At 37.2% G+C, this 17,305-nt stretch overlaps 1 pseudogene; it reads right to left on the bottom strand.

Annotated features, from left to right (window-relative positions):
- Positions 1–15,187: 15,187 nt before the first annotated feature.
- LOC112480767 lies at positions 15,188–15,306 on the bottom strand (annotated as a pseudogene).
- Between the last annotated feature and the right edge of the window lie 1,999 nt (positions 15,307–17,305).

The raw sequence follows: 17,305 nt of genomic DNA, 5'->3' as shown, positions 1-17,305 counted from the left end.
AGAGGATTCTTGTTTTGTTTTGTTCTCTCCTTAGAGACAAAACAGAACCCCAATATTTCTACAAATAAAATGGTGTGTAAAGTACTTAGTACTTAGAAAGATGCTTGGAGGTATTTGATGCTACCTAGATTTTATTCTTGTTTTTAAAAGAAAATATTTCTCTCCATTTATCTAGCTATTTAAAGTATCTATCCTTATATTTGTATATTATGTATAGAAAAGTATTTGTTGTTTACCTGTTCCTAGTAATGGATAGTTTAGATAGTGGGATTCAAGTGACTTTTAAAATGCTGTTCTTTATCTTGGTCAGTACTGATTATTTGAAAAATGATTATTATTTTTACAATTTCAATTCCAAAATAAAGAATATACTTCCCCTATAAGTGTTTAGAAGATCCCATGCCTTGTCTAATGTCAACATGGAATTATCTGTCCTGTTACTTAGGAGACACAAACATAAAAATGCATAGACTCAAGTTATCAACCCCCAGAGCAGAAAAGTGACTTGTACTTATTTATATAGTGGTTTTGACTCTGGAAATCCTCCTGAGCTGAACCTGCATGCCCTCTCAGTCTGTGGTATGTGGAGCACTCTGTGGGGAGGGAATCTGACATCTTTACAGGTGGATCAAGGAGGGAGCTCTTTCAGACAGCCAAGGTGCTTATGTCTTTAGAATGAGTCAAAGCAATGCTATTTGTCAAGCTTTCCTCCAAGAGGCATGTAGACTCAAGGATGAGAAACAGAGCACAAGGTGGTCAGGATCTGATAGTTTTCCAGGTGAGACGTGATGAAGTGTTCTTGTTCTAAATGTTATTGGTAAAGAATCTTTTAACTTTTTATCTGGATGCCTTTATGGGGTTTTATTGCTCCTATAGCTATATTAGTCCTTGCTGGGAATAGAAAATTAAAATGAAAGTTTTAGCAAAACCCTCCAGTGAGAGATATCAGATAAAATTAAGAGTTGTAGGACTGAGCATCCTCTAGAAATTTCCAAGTTAACATTCAAAAATCAGTAAAATGATTCTAACACATTTCAACCACCTCAAGAATAAAAAGGGATCAATTTTGGGGGATCAAGGAGAATTTGTAAGGAGGATTTCCTTGGAGACCTATCCCTAAAGGGAAAAGTGTGTGTGTGTGTGTGTACATACATGTGTACATACATGTGTACGTATGTACATGCGTACTTCTCCTGCAGGTGAAATCAAGAGGAAGGGGCTTCCCGGCTTCAATGAGGTCACTTGGGGAACTTGATATGTGTCCCCTTAAGTTGGGAGGAAAGAGCAGACTGGTGTCTGACTCCAAATTAGGAAATATTCAGAGTGAGAGATGAGCTGACTACCTGTTGTGGTCCGATTGAATCTATGAGATGGGATAAAAGGCACATGTCAGGATGAGAGGGAACGAAAGTGACCTTGAGGCAGAGCTCTGTGAGCCCCCTTTGAGTCAGTGGCAGAGTACACTTACCTCAGGGAGCGAAATCCCAGAGAAAACATCCTTCTGAGGTAAGTCGCCACCTGAGGACAGTAGCCACCCCAGTACTAGGATTCAATCTAAGCAATGGCCTGCTCCAAATCAGGGATGACAGGCCAAAGATAGAATGAGAAAGAGGGTCAGTCAGGTCACATATGTTAAGGTACAGTTGGAATGAGTCAGAATTATGGCACCAGGTTTCCATATGAGACATCTTACACAATGACCAAAACATTAGTTGGTCTCACTTCTGCTGAATAAAGCCATGCCCTCAAATGGAAATTAAAACAACAATCACAACTTCGAACCAAGCAACTGATAAACAAAAAACACTTGTTGGCAGTTCACTCCTCACTAAATTTGCAACAGATTTAAGGCAGTTCACCAGTCACTAAATTTGCAACAAATTTAAGGAATATCAATTAGAAGAGTGGGGGCAGATGATTGGTTTGACCTGGGGTACCAACATGTCATGGTTTAGCCTTGTGCCTGGGACTTTTATTGACTCTTCTGTTTTGGTCCTAAGCTCATTCCTCTATGCTTGTGGGGTCTTGTCTCTAAAACCTCATCTTACATCTTACTTGCTTTGCATAGAAAACACAAGATTGGGGCATTTTGAGTACAGACCTATAAAATCAGAAAATTGTAAGCCTATTCTATATAAATCAATTTTGGTTAAAAAAGTATAACTGAATTTGATGGATTTTCAGTTCCAACTAGAAATTGTTTATAAAGAACCAGGAAAAATGGGAAATATCTTGAAACATGAGATTTAAGAAGACAAGACTTAAATTAGTCATTACATCTTAGATGGATAAGGTGACAGTGAGAAATATTTTTGGAATATTTACTATAAACTTTAAGTTAAATGTAAACTTATTTTATATCTTTTCATCATAAAATTAAATATTTCTCTCTGTTTGCTATGAAGGGCATTCAACTTTCTGAAAATATTGAGATGCTGATTTAAGTAGTTTCAAGGATTGTTGACTTATAAATTCCAAACTAGACTATTATATATAAAGAAACCTAATTTATTGGAATGTTTATTGCAGAAAGCTATGTCTTTTTACCTAAAGTTGTAAATTATGTTTTTCATGGGAGATTGATCTATCATAAGAGTTTGAATGTTGGTGATAATTAACTGGTGATAGCATTAATCTAGCTCAATTAACTCGATTAGCAAAAAAAGGATTGTGTAGATTTTCTTAAAATTAGGAACATAGTTAAAGATGTAACTCTTCTTTGTGATATTTATTTACAACTAAAGTCAGGAGTCTAAAATATTAACTCTGAAACCCTATGAGAATCTCATTTCTTTTTTAGAGCTGATAGTAATTTCTATCCCCGTTAACTTAATCAAGTCTACCCCGAGAGTAGGAAAATTAACAGATCTGACCCCGAAACCCAGGGGATTTCATTGACTCATTTTGTCCTCACCACTTGTCTATTATTCAGAATTTTTTTTTTTTTTTGTCATTTAGAGATAATTCAGCTCAAAAATGACTCTGGGAAAAGAATTGATTATCTCTGAGCACTGTTCAGTCTAGGTGATGTGCTAGGCAAGCTCCAGTGGTCACAGGATGCCATTAGGAGTGGCTCTCTCAGACCTGGTTCAGCTTCCTCTGTTGGCTTCCTTCTCAGGCAGCCCCTCTCCTCAGTATGGTCAGATGGCCACTAGCAGCTCTAGATTTTCATCTTACCCGTTTAGCAATCCCAGTGGAAAGAGAGCTTCTATTCTAAAGTTCTGGATCTGAAGGTTATTGGTTCTGATTGACCAATTTGGTCTACCCCAAACCAGTCACTGTTTCAGAGGGATGCACTACTCTAATTGGCAAGGCTGGGTGACCACTTTGCTCCCTGCCAAAAAGAAGAGGACTCACCAGTCGGAGAGACCTAGAGGGCATGTACACAGGTTTGGGGTGGAGTGGTCATTTTGAGTATGAAAGAGATCTCCTTCATACATATACAGCCTTGTCAGGTCTCGACCTCTTTTATACCTTTCTTCTTGGGTTGAGTTTTTACTGTGCACACATTCTACCCTCATACTATATGCCTGACCCATTCTTCATTTCTTCTTCGTACATAAGCCCTCTAGCCTCATAATCAAATAGCCCCATATTAGAAGTCACATGGGCTACTTTAACTTAAAAAAATACTGGTGCCCAGGCCCCAAACCAGAGCTTCTGACTCACTTGTAAAGTAGAGCCCTTTCAGTTGTGTTTTGTAGAAGCTTCCTAGGTGATTTGAATTTGCAGGCAGGGTTGAGAACTGCTCCTGTAAGCTAAACTTGATGATGGGAAGAACTCATCCGTCCTCCATACAGAGGAAGGTCAAGTTTGAGTGTTAACCTTCTCTGGGGGCATTAGCAATTTAACCACATCTAATCCTTGAACAAAAGGAATGAAGCATTAACGGTGACATTTCAGTTTACCAGGATGGAGAAAGAATTTGGAGAAGCACCAGGGCCTTGTCATTACTCCTGAAATAATATCTAAAGTTGTCCTTCATTTTGATCTTGCATATGCTTTACCCATTTTGTAATTAACCTGGCTGAGACAAGCTACCAAATACTTGTTCAGTGATTTTTAGAATAAGAAATTTTAAAGTGCAGGCTTGTATTCGTTTGTGTGTCTTTTTGTGTATATGTGTTTCCTTTATTAAAAAATAATTCACTTAAAAGAGGAAGAAATCTATACCATTGGATTTTTATTCTGTTTCTTTTTGCATGTCCTCTGCCACAGGATTGAATTGTCATTGCTTGGCTCTCAAGAACCAAGTTGTATATTTTCTGCCACATGAATCATTATAAACAACAGCTTTGGAAAGGCACTCTAGGACCAGTAATTATGCTGATGAAACAGAAAGACTATATTCCAAGTAAAGTTAATTTTAGCAGAAGTCAGATACAAATGTTGTCAACTAACAGCAAACGTGCTGGGAATACAGCCAAAATCACTGGTAGCAGTGACTAATGGTTGTTTTGGCTAGTGGTTCCCAGGGTCATCACAGAAAGCCAGAACTGGACCGCCTGACAGTTCCATGTTGTTTTAAAAGTCCGAAGTAGATGTATGGGGCTTATTACACAATAACCCTGAGAAATCACAAGTGGAAAGTAATCCTGAATTAGAAACATAACTAAGAATATAAAATGCTGACAATTTAAAGTTGTGTAGGTATGTGTGCATGCATGAGTGTGTGTGTGTGAGTGTGTGTATGCATGAGAGAGAGGGAGAGAGAGAGAGCGTGTGTGTGTGTGTGTGTTGGGTGGGGAGAACTTCATAGACCTATGTAGTTGATAACTGACCTATAGAGTAAGCTATTCTGTGAAGAAAATTTCTAAATGGAAGAAAAAATGTTACATCTTATTATGAAAACAATATAGATATCTTTTTTAAAAATCCATGTTTACATTTTGTTCCAAGTTTTGTTTTCTACAAAGAATACAATATTTTTAGGAGATCACCAAGGCTCCTTGTAGCTGGTATCTCAAGTCAGTTTGCAGAAATCAATGTTACTAGATAATTAAATGAGTCATTCTAGGGGGGTGGGGGAAGGCTAAAAACACAAAGGTGATTGAAAAAGAAGTCAGTCCCTGAAGAGAACTTTGGCATAAGGAGGAAAGATGCTGTTATATTCTCATTGGAAGATAACACATGTAGCTTTTTCTTTTCCTTTTTTTCTCATGTAGAGAAAGGAAGCAGAAATTCTGATCACAAAATGCATGAGTACAAAACAAGTCCTTTCCTATTGATGGTTTGAATCATTTAAGCCAGGGAAATATAATAACCTGGCATCTGATTTAGAGATTAGAGATCAGTTAACAGATAAATAGTTTCATTAGTTGGAAAAAAACTCAATTCAAATCAAAAGGAGAATGAATTGAACTATAGTACTGAGATGTTTATAGATGGAAACACTATTTCAGAATCTACCAGATTAGGAACCTTTAAGGATATCTCTAGGAGTGTGGTCTTTTAATTCTCTTCCACACATCTATCCATTCCTTGCTTCTGATTGTTCCAAACTGACTTGAGTTTGCTTCTGTCTCTTTCTGTGTCAGGCAAGATGGCCATTCACAGTGTCTTAGATAAACAACACTGATAGAAAGAGATTAAATTTCTCAACATCTGTATATCAACTTTAGAAAATTCTCTGGTTATCTCTTGATGGGGCTATACTCTCATTCTTGAAAAATCTCCGTGGCCAGGGCTACTGGTACTCAGACTGACCCAGTATGGTAGATTGAATCCCTGCAGTCCATGAATGTGTTATCATAAAAAGTAAAAGGGATTTTTCAGATGTGATTAAGGATTTTGAAATGAGGAGATTACCCTGGTTTATTTTGGCAAGTCCAAAATAGCCACAAGTTTCTTTATCAGAGAGAGGCAGGAGGGTCAGAGTCAGAGAGAAGGCGATAATGATGATGAAAGCCAAAGTCAGAGAGAGAGCAAGATTGGAAGAGGCTACGCTTTTTGCTTCGAAGATGGAGATATATTTTCGAGTCCAGATAACCTCTAGAAGCTAGAAAAAGCAAGGGAGTGGATTCTCCCCTGCAGTCTTCAGAAGAAATACAGCCTTGTGGCATCTTGATTTTAGTATTTCTCACCTCCAGGAGCTGCTGGAGAAAACAATTGTATTGTTTGAGTCACTAAGTTTGTGGTAGTTTGTTGTAGCGGCAATAGGAAACTAACACACGTAGTGTGTGCCCAACCTACCAGGAGCAGCAGGGCACAATGATTGATAGCCCAACTAGGAGCACATGAAGGATGAGAGAGAGGTGATTTTCCCAGAGAGACACTGGATCACAAAAACAATATATATGTGTGTGTATGTATAAATATATATGTGTATGTATGGGTGTGTGCCTATGTGTATATTATATATACAATAAATGTAAAATCACATTAATCAAGCAAAGTTTGTGCAGTCTGAAAGTTGAGGAGAGAACTCAAAGTGCAATTAAAAGAAGGGAACTGGGATCCTTCCAAATAAAATTAATAGAAAACATTTCTAAAGTCTCTGTAGTTTGTTCTCTCCAGTCTTTGCCCATCTTTGCTCATGTCTTCCCTTGGGAAAGAGGATCATTTGAAACAGTTTGCATCATTTTAGTAGACATCTTAGGATATATCAGTGATATTTATCTTTTCAAGAAAGAATCAGTCACGCTTATCCTTGTAAGACACGTCTCTATGAATTAACATATTTAAATAAATTGCTATTCCTAAAGTATACATTTCCTATGAAAAATATTCACTATATGTCTTGGAGAAGTGAATCTATGACTGGCAGATATGCTTATTCAAGGTAGTTTGAATATGCAAGCTACCTTAAAGTTAGGACACAAGATGAATAATTAATTTATGTTTCCAATAAAATCAGGAAAGGAATCTCTCTCCTGCTTCTCTAATTGCTCATGATCAGTTTTTCAAACTGCAGTGAAAAATGTCAATAGTTTTTACCACATTAAAGCCCTATCTTTTACCTCATTAATGTTTTTCTTTAAATCAACTCATTTTTTAACTTCCCGTAAAGAAAAGGTAATTATAAAAATCAATACATAACTATCAAAATAAAAAAGTTTGTTACCTAAAATCATTTCATGTACTACTAGTTTTTCAGATTTAAAACTTTTGAATGGTATTTTAGTTCACAGAGAGAATAGCTTTAGTTAACTTTTACCCTAACTATGCCTGTGATCTAAAAGCATATTAGAAGCCTTTGGCTTCTAATAAAGGCAGAATGGGTAATTTGGACTAACATTCCCATTAAGAACAACAAAAGTGGTTGGACAAAATATGAAAATAATCTTTTTGAAGGCACCAGAGAGCTACCAAGGCTGCAAAGAATTACAGGACTAAGATCCAGGATAGGTAAACCTAGAGAGATGAGCTCAGAATTTTGGGCTGCTTTTCCAACAGGGATGCCAGCAAAATCGAGAAAAGTTGGTTGAGAACCTGACAAGCTGAATGGATAGTTCAACAGACTCATGTGGCTAGAGGGAAGAAATGGAAGGAAGGAAGTCCCTAATGAACCCATAGGAATTGGGTTGGGACCCCATAGATCCATCCACCGCCCAGGTAAGGGTATGTAAAAATTAGGCCAGTACTCTCAGGTACTGAAGCCCAACTTCAAATGATTTCAGTCTCATATTGTATCAAGCAAATCTAGAATTTCAGTGTTCATGGGACCTCCCAGAAGTAAAGGTAAATTCTCTTTGGAGAAAGATAATGACATCATAAGGCTCAAGTTACATCTATTATTTTTAATTTATAATATCCAGCACTCAAAAAAAAAAGGCATATGAAGAAACTAGACAATATGATGAAAATGACAAACCTAAACAGATCCAAAGAGGATCTAGATAATAGAATTGAAAACTACATACAATTTGATTAAGCAAGTCAAAGACAAAATCAAGAACTTTTGAAAAGAACTAAAAATAAAAATAAATGAGAAATACAGTACCTAAAATTAATGGCTTAAAGGTCGGACTTAACAGAAGATCAGATACCACTGAAGGAAGAATTAATGAACGGAGTGGTAGGTCAGAAGAAAATATCTACAATGAAGCACAAATAAACAAAATGTTAGAAATACTGAAAAGAGTGAAAGACATAAATAAGTTATAAAAAAGCAATATATCTTCTGTTGAAGTTCCAGAAGAAGGAGAAAAAGAGTGAGACAGAAGAATATTTGAAGAGATAATGGCTGAAGATTTTTCCAGAACTGGTAAATGACATCAAGCCATAGATTTGAGAAGCATTACACCTCAAATAATTTAAATACAAAGAAAATCACACCTAGAGGTATCATGGTAAAACTGCTGAGAAGAAATGATGAAGATAAAAATATTTTAAATAATAGCCAGAGTAAAAAGACAAAAATTAGAAAAACGAGACTCCAGAATACAGTGGATAGTATTTTGCAAATTACCAAAAGAAAATAAATTTCAAACCTAGAGAAAATGAAGATGAAATAAAAACTTTTTTAGACAAAAAACTGACAATTCATCATCAGAAGATTGTCAGTGAAGGAAATAGTAGTGTTATTCAGGTAGAAAAAGATCCTAGATGAAAGTTTAGAGATGCAGAAAGAAATATGAGCACGAAAGAGGTTAAGTCTAAATAAGCATCGACAATGTGAAACAATAATAAAAATATAAGTAAAATACATGTTCTTTTAAATTATGTAAGACAACAAAAGGACATGAATTGAGAAAGGAGGTGAATGGGATCAAATTGTTCTAAGGTCCTTGCATTATCTGGAAGAAGATAAAATGCTTTTTTATGTTAGACTTTGATAAGTTGAGGATAATGTTATAACCTCTAGTAACCATTGACAGGACATTAAAATACTGTAAAACTGAAATTAATAAAAGTAGGAGTTAGAATTTAATAGATCAATCTGAAATAAGAATGAAAATAATAAAAAAATCCCCTGCCATAAAACAGTTCTACAACCAACCCAATAGCAATGAATATTTTTGCTTTCAGATTGTGATCTCTAAGTACCATTTTCTATTAAAAGAACAAAGGCATTTTGGAGAGATGTCTGGTTCAAGGAAACATTCAAGACTCGCCTTGGCACAACAAATGAGAAGAATGCTCTTCAGGACTACCAGGATCATGCCAAATGAACTCAAGACCCAAGATGAACTGATTTTCACTGGTTTAAGGTTGGAAAATCTGATAAGAATAATAAAATTAAATATATGTAAATCCATGAGTTTAAAACTGTACTTATAAAAAACCTATACTAAACTCAGAGATTGACTTTTGAGGACACAAGGGCACCAACTCATTAACAATAATGATAGATACGGGAAAAGGATCAAGCATTTATTGCAATTTTCTTCTAAAAACTATGCCTCAGAGTAACCAAGTGGTTGATAAAGAGAAGTTCCTCCTTATAAAAGTATTTTCGCTAATCAAGAAGGAATGATGGAATTAGGAAATCATCATTGCACAATGAATGAATAGATCTACGAATCACCTATCATTTGTTCCTAACATCCCATGAGAAAAGGCAGCCAGGCATCACATGCCTCCTAGTGAAGTACACAGCATCATGGATGAAATACGTCAGATTGTGGGAATCTCCATAAGACAAACGACTTGGTTTCTTCAGCAATAAAACTGCAAGGAAAATATAATTAGATCTATTAGGAACCTGTAAATTATTAGAGACATGGAAGTCATATTAACTAACTATATGTTTTTTGGATCCAGATTCTAGCAAAAGAAACTTAAAAAATGAATACTTATAGGCTAAACGTGGAAATATGAATACAGAATGAATTATAATATTAAGAAATTATTGTTAAATTGTTTTCGGTCTTATGGAATTGTAGTCATATTTTAAAAGGAAAGTCTATTTTAGAAAAATTTATAAACAAATTAGTCTGCTGTTTAGGATTTACCTCAAAATAATCTGGTGGGGGTGGGGAAGGGGAAGAACTTTAGAAGAAATAAAAAATTACATGATAAATTTTGAAGCTATGTAATGAGTATATGGGCGATCATGGTACATTCTGTCTACATTAATTTGTGTAATGAGGGCTCTGACTCCATATTTTTTAATTTTAATTTTTCAATTAGAGTTGACATTCAATATTATTTTATATTAGTTTCAGATGTCCAGCATAGTGATTAGACATTTATGAAACTTATGAAGTGATCCCTCTGATTAATCTAGTAATTACTTGGCACTATACATAGTTACTATAATATTATTGACTATATTCCCTATGCAGTACTTCACATCTTTGTGACTATTTTGTAACTACTAATTTGTACTTCTTAATCCCTTCACCTTTTTCACCCAGCCTCCCTAAGCCCCTGGCAATCAGCAGTTTGTTCTCTGTATCTATAAGTCTGTTTTCGTTTTGTTTGTTCATTTATTTTGTTCTTTAGATTCCATATATAAGTGAAATCATGCGGTATTTGTCTTTCTCTGTCTGACTTATTTCACTTAACATAATACCTCTAGGTCCATTTATGTCATTGCAAATGGTAAAATTTCATTTTTTTTTTTTATGGCTGAGTAACATTCCACTGTATATGCGTACCACAACTTCTTTATCCAATCTTTTTTTATCCTGATGTTTTTGATTGCTGACAGCTTTTAAGCCTCACCTTGCCTTCTTCCCACTGTACCTCACAGCTGGACATGCTGATAAGAAAGCCTGGTGTTCCCTCATTTGGCACTTATGGGAGATTCAAATCACATGAGCCCTTTCCCAAGCATGTAAGCCCTAATCCTGTCCCTACCCCCAAACACAATAAAAACCCAGGCCAGTCTCCTTTCTTTGCTCTCTTAAGATGTTTCAAACCTGCTTGGGAGGCCTGTCCTGCTCATCTCAGAGAATGCAAGTGTGTAGCTGGTTAGTCAGAAATGTGGCTGGTTTGGGGCCTCCAACTATGGCTGGTGACTGAAGAGGGGGCAGTCCTGTTGGGGACGGTACTCTTTCACCTGTGGGGTCTCTGCTAACTTTGGGTGGTTAGTACTGGGATTGTATGGCAATACACTACACATTATTGGTGTCAGAATAATTCCTCATTCACTTTTCCCACAGAGACATCATGATACCCATCTCCTTCTTTTCTAAATGTACCTCACAGAGTGACTACGTTTCCATTATATGAGAAAAATATGAAAGTTTGGATGGAACAGAAATCATAAAAGGAATGAAATGATTCTAGAAAGCAAGCCATATCTGGGCAACAAGAGGCAGTTTCTCAGATGATGAGAGAATACCATTACACTGACTCAAACCAAGCACTGATTACTCTTTTATGCACTGAAGATTTCAGTATTAAAAATGACTTCAAGCTGAAAGCAGAGAAGCATAAATTAATCCCTCCATGCAACATATATTTATTACGTGTCTACATATGTCAGACACATTTCTAAGTAGTAGGGAACCAACCATGGCTAAGGTGAGGCATAGCCTCTGTCCTTACGGGCTTATACTCTAAAATGGAGTTGAATGGGGAGATAGACCCCTCACCCCCATAAGCTAATAATTATATTTAAAACTGTGATAAATTTTATAAGAGAATTAAAAAGCAGCTAAAAGAACAACTAGAAATGATTACCTCAATAATGATGAGCTGGACATATGAAGAACAGAAGAAAAAGCAGGGCCAGCTTTTGTGGGTGTAAGACCTATGCATTTATTTGCTCAGCGCCCTGGGCTTAAAAGGTTCCTGAGCTTGGTGTAAAGTTCTGCTGTCTCCATCTTTAAATTCTTAACAAGTTTTGAACAAGAATGTCTGCATTTTAAATTTGCACTGGGTGCTGCAAATATGTGGCTGGTTCTGGGGAAAGATTCCAATTAGAAAAAAAACAAAACAAAACAGCATGTTCTCAGACTTAAGGCAAGGAAGAACGGTTTGTGTGAGAAAAATTGAAAGAAGGCCAGGAAGGCTGAGCAGGGAGCAGAGTGGCAGAAGGTAAGGTCAGAAGGAGGCAGAAACTCTGACAGCTGTGGGAATGGACTCTTTGCCATTGCTATTGCCATAAACTCAAGTGTTTCCAGTGGCCTAGGACCACTTCCTTGAGAGGTTCTCCTGGGGAGGGCTTTCTAGATAACCCATCACTAAAATGGGGCTGAAGCCTTGGGACACAGGCCAACAAGAAATCACATGATTGGAAGATAGCCACTGACTCTAGGCTTCCTGTTGATGTTCCAGATAGAGGTGGCCGGATCCATAGGCAGAGCCCCCTGGGGCCACTGCTGGGATCCCAGCCTTCAGAGGCTCATTATCAGTGGCCCGGGGAGGTGCCAAAACCAAATAGAGGGATCTTCAAATTGTCTGGGAATTTTCTCTAGTTTCTTGCTTTAATATTTCAAGTCCTGCACTTTTTCTTTATAGGAAATCTGGCATTTTAACAGAGCTTATTTTGATTTAAAGAAATCGAGTTTTTACAAGCTAGTTGGTTTTTGCTAAGTTACAAATAGCAAATTCCTCCATCAAGTGATGGGTATATAAAATCGTTTGTAAGTTTCAAGTGTTTTCCACTCTATGTAGGATAGAACATTCTAGACCTTTTTATTGTGGGAGAAGCAACTATTTTTTATTTCTTTCAAACTTTGAGATCACCAGATATCCAGGAGACAAGGTTTTAACAGAGGTATCTTAGAATGAGTGAGTGAAGGGAAGTTGCTACCAGCTGCTATTTTCTCCTACCTGGAAATTCAGGAAACATTTGGAGAGAAGACACAGGGCAGTAAGAAGGCCATGTTGAAATCACCTTGCAAGGTATTAATCTAACATGTCTAAATTTGAGGTTCCCTCATCAGTGAGGGCCACTAGACCAATGGTCCTCCCGAGGTCCCTAGCCTTAGATAAGGGGGCAGGGTAGATATAGTGTTTGAACTGATATGAGATAACCTTGGTGGGTTGGTAGACTTATGTACCCTCAACATCTGCTATATCTCTATGTGGATGGAGAATTGCTTAGCAGGTGTTTCTGTACTCACCTGAAAATGAAATTTATTATTGAAATTAACAAAAATAATACCTGTTATTGTTGAACACCTAGTATGTGCCATACACTTTATACACATTCTTGCACTTCATCTCACAGCAAATCAGATAAATGATTATTATCTTTCTCCAGTTGCTAAAAGTGAACGTGTGGAGATCCGGTAAGTTACCTAGGGACTGAGGTCTTCATGCCACTGAGTGGCAGCCTAGGATTTGTGCTCATCTTCCTGATGTCGAAGTCCATCCTCTCAAAGATTACCTCATTCCTGGCCCAGGAAGCCTCTTCTCTAGGTTGCCACAGAACTGGAGCAGAGCTGGGGCAGCAGGTAGCATTTTGTCCTCATTAGACTGGCTGATTCCTGACTGACCCAGAGCTTACAGGAAGCAGATGGAATAGACACTAGGATCCTGCTGAGCTCAAAAGAGACAATCAAGCCCTGATCCTTCAGTCTTTTTTATATGACATTTTGTTAGACAGTTTGAAATGTCATTCAAACCAGGGCACTAAAAGGCAAAGATTAGCACAACCTAGTTAAAAAGATATATATGTTTAAAATCTAGATTGGTTGCATTATGTTTTAAAAAATACTGGCCAGTTCGACACAATGGGTTTTGTTTTAAATACCAGATGGCAAGAAATACCCAGCCAGATTGTCACAGGGTATAGAGGATTTCTTGGCAGTAAACTGGGTGTTTTGGGACATGTATTAACCCTTTCCAGGCACTGGAGTGGTAGCCGAAGCTTTAAAAACTTTTACGCACAAAAGCTTCTTTAATGTTAAAGACAGACCCAGAGAATTTAGAACTGCTTTGCTGCATAAGAAAAATAAGTCATCATTAAAGTTAAGGAGTAAATTGCTTTTCAGGAAGTTAAAATGGTGCATTAGATACAAAAAATAACGTCTCAATTTGGTTTCACGGTGATCATGGAGATGAGTAAAAATAATGTTCTAGCACACTGGTCCCTGACTTTGAACCCTTTCCAGTCTCTAGGCTTTTGTACATGTGTTCCCTCTGCCAGGAAGTTTGTCCCCATTCAGCTCCATAGTGTGGTTGTGTTTTTCTCATTCTCTCAGTCTCAGCTCAGATGTTGTGTCCTCAGAGAGGACTTCCTTAAGTATCTGCCATCAGTCACTCTCTACCTCTTTACCCAGTTTGTTTCTCACAACATGACATTTTGCTGTGGTCATTTATGTGCTTGTTTCCTCCTTCCTTCTCTTGAATAGAATCTCTGTGAAGGCAGGATCTAATGTTTGGTTTAGTGCTGCATAATGAATGGCACGTTGAGAGAATCAGTAAATATTTGTTAAAAGAATGAATGACTATCCCTTGATATTTGACAGTGCTTTAAAAATGTCAAATCTCTTTAGGAAAAACTCCAAATTTTATCTTTACATTTGATCATCATCTTAATAATTTTGAATATTTCCAAAACAGAAGTTGCTCCATATGCTTTGGTATATTAGAAATAGCAAGTAGATGTGTAGGATTATAGATTTTTTTTTTTTCTTTTTGAGGGAAAAAATGAAAGTACAGTGCCACATGGTGATTCAGGGCAGAGATACCCTTGAAGCAATAAAGACAAAAGCTGGCTTTCATGTTTGTCTGAGAGAGAAAAGTATGGACAGAAAAAACAGAAACAAATTTATTATTATGTTGAAAATTTATACTGAAGGGCTCTTGACTGAGTTATGATAGCAGAGATGAAAAGAAAAATAGTCTGAAAAAAAAAAACCCCAGAGAATAAAGAGAAATACTTCAGTTTTTTTTCTGAACTAGGTATGAAAAATTTTCATTGTTTAGTTATTTCTGGAAGATATATACTCGGTTACATTTTATGAGATCAGGCTAGATTGTTAGAAATAGGAAAATATATAGCATCCTGTCATAATTAGAATCAAAGAAACCAAAATGATGGCATAGGTCTTTCACAGGATTTGGAGAGATACTAAATTCTTTAGGACTTGAATTAAAAGCCTAAAAGTTTGCACTAATTTGGGTAAAGACAGAGCACATTTAATTATATTAAGAATCACCGAGTTAAGAAGGAAGGAGGGCAATAAATTTCAGGAGAGAAAATAATTGTGTGGCCTTGATAATACTAAATGCTGTATGTATTTATTTTGAATCCCTTCTCACAGATGGAATAATACAAATAACAGAAAAATATTGATAGATGGAGAAACTGAGTTTTTTATTTATTTTTTATTTTTTTTGACACCTATAGCACCTGGTCTTCCTAGGTGGTCTCCCATCCAAGTACTAACCAGACCTGACCCTGGTTAGCTTCTGAGATCAGATGGGATTGGGCATGTTCAGGGTGGCATGGCTATAGATGAGAAAATGAGTTTTTAACTATCCAAAATTTATCTCATTTGTTTTCATGCTCCTAAGGAAAAAAAACAAAAACAAAACAAAGCTCACATGAAACTAATAAGCCTGCTTAAGCCCAAGAATTTGGCATCTACATCTGTCTTTTTATAGATAACACATTTTCTTTGAAATACATTGCCCACTTGATAATTATTCCTTTTCCCTTTGATCTTCCAAGCGCTTCATGGCAAATCGATTCTTCTCCCATGCTTTGTTTTAAATCCCACTGAAAAACTGGGCGGAATCCTTGTTTACGGTCTTCTGCAGCATTATGGCACCTGACTGTGAGGGATAACATAAGCTACTATGATCTCTAAACTTCTTCAGGTCAGCTCACCCCAGTCACACACAGGATTTCAGAACTGGAGGGGGATTGGCAATTGTAGTGGGTATCTGCTCTTTTGGTCTCAGGGAGCTCATTCTCCTTTCTTTGGGTAACAGAACACACTTATTTTCTTGGGGAACCAGCCTTGGATGTGACCCAGATCTGGCCACATAGCATATCTTCTCCTGTTGGCTGCATCGTTTAGTTGGAATGAGTACATGACCCCAACTGATGCAATCAGAACTGATCCTGGGACTTTTCAAGGAGCAATGGGAAGAAGGCTATTCTTCCTCCTGGACCTGAAGCTATGCTCACGTTAGCCTGAAGAAATGAACCCACCATGAAAATGGAGTCCGCCGGAAATGAAGCAACACAGACGATGGCACAGCCATGAGATGGAGAGAGGCTGCTACCTGACGACTTTATTTGAGAAGGTGAATTCAGCTTGTCACTTGAGTACTGATCAAATGAAGAGTCACCTGTCCCAGAGGTTCAATATTGGTTCATGGACCAATGACTGTCTACAATATCTTCACTTATTCATGGTGAAATGAGAAAATTCAGGTTCACGGTAACAAGTTTTTCAGAGAACTAGCTTTTCAATCCGAAGGACTGCTCCTATATCTAAAGACTGTATGCTTTCTACAGTTTTGATGTTAAAACGTCCTTTCTTTGTGATCGTAGATGGTATCTTTAATATCCTTACTCAGTCTGCCCTGGACAACTAATACAACATTCATGATTTTTGCCATAAGTATGAACTACTTGCAACTATAAATTATTACTTATAGTTTTTTTCCCCAAGACAACTCACTTTTAAAATTGAAATAAATTTAGTACCTTGAGTTCTTTGGCATATAGCTTAATCTATCTGCACCTTTATGACTTCATGTCTTCAGTCTGGTGACAGCCACCACCTGTCCTCCCTTCCAGGCAAAGTGCAATGGGGGGTGGGGTGGTATGGGGCCTCCAGTAATGGGAGAAATAAGGTACAATGACTGCTCTAGTCCTGAGATTCTTTTGTTGCTGCTCTCCATCAGAATTCCCTTGGTCCCTGAATTCACACAGGTCCTGAGGATTCTGGGGACCTCTTGAGGGACCAGAGGTACTAGATATAGTGCTGAATTCAGAAGGCAGGCACCAATGCATGGGATTTCTTACTCCTGCTTGTTTCAGTAAGTCTGACTTCTCTTTCCATGTGTGGATTTTAGCTATTAAAATATAAAATGATTTTTCTCTCATCGACCAACATCATTTAGTATTTTCGATGTTACATGGTTCACACTTGGGGAAATATTGTTTCAAGTTGACAGCTTCTGGTCAAATGTAGTTTAGATTTTTCATTCTCCATACCTTTACTCACACTGCTTCTCCCACCTGGGATGTCCTCACCTCTTCATTTCATGATCCAAATCCTTTAGCACCTTTAGTGCCTCTTCCTTCCTTCCTTCCTTCCTTCCTTCACGAAACCTTTCTAGCCCCTTTCTATAAGACCGCAGTAGCTTCCTCCTCCTGTGGGCCTACAGCACCCACTCTTCTCTCCATGCATGTGACTCTTATGGCAGGACTGCACTGCTTCACCTTCAACATCCTTGTCTTGAGTTATTACTTACTTTTTCATTGCCCATGTAATATATA

This window comes from Pteropus alecto, unplaced genomic scaffold (assembly GCF_000325575.1).
Source record: "Pteropus alecto unplaced genomic scaffold, ASM32557v1 scaffold20, whole genome shotgun sequence".
Taxonomy (NCBI): Eukaryota; Metazoa; Chordata; class Mammalia; order Chiroptera; family Pteropodidae; genus Pteropus; species Pteropus alecto.
The sequence above is the reverse complement of the archived record's forward strand: the minus strand, read 5'-3'. Positions and strand labels throughout refer to the sequence as shown.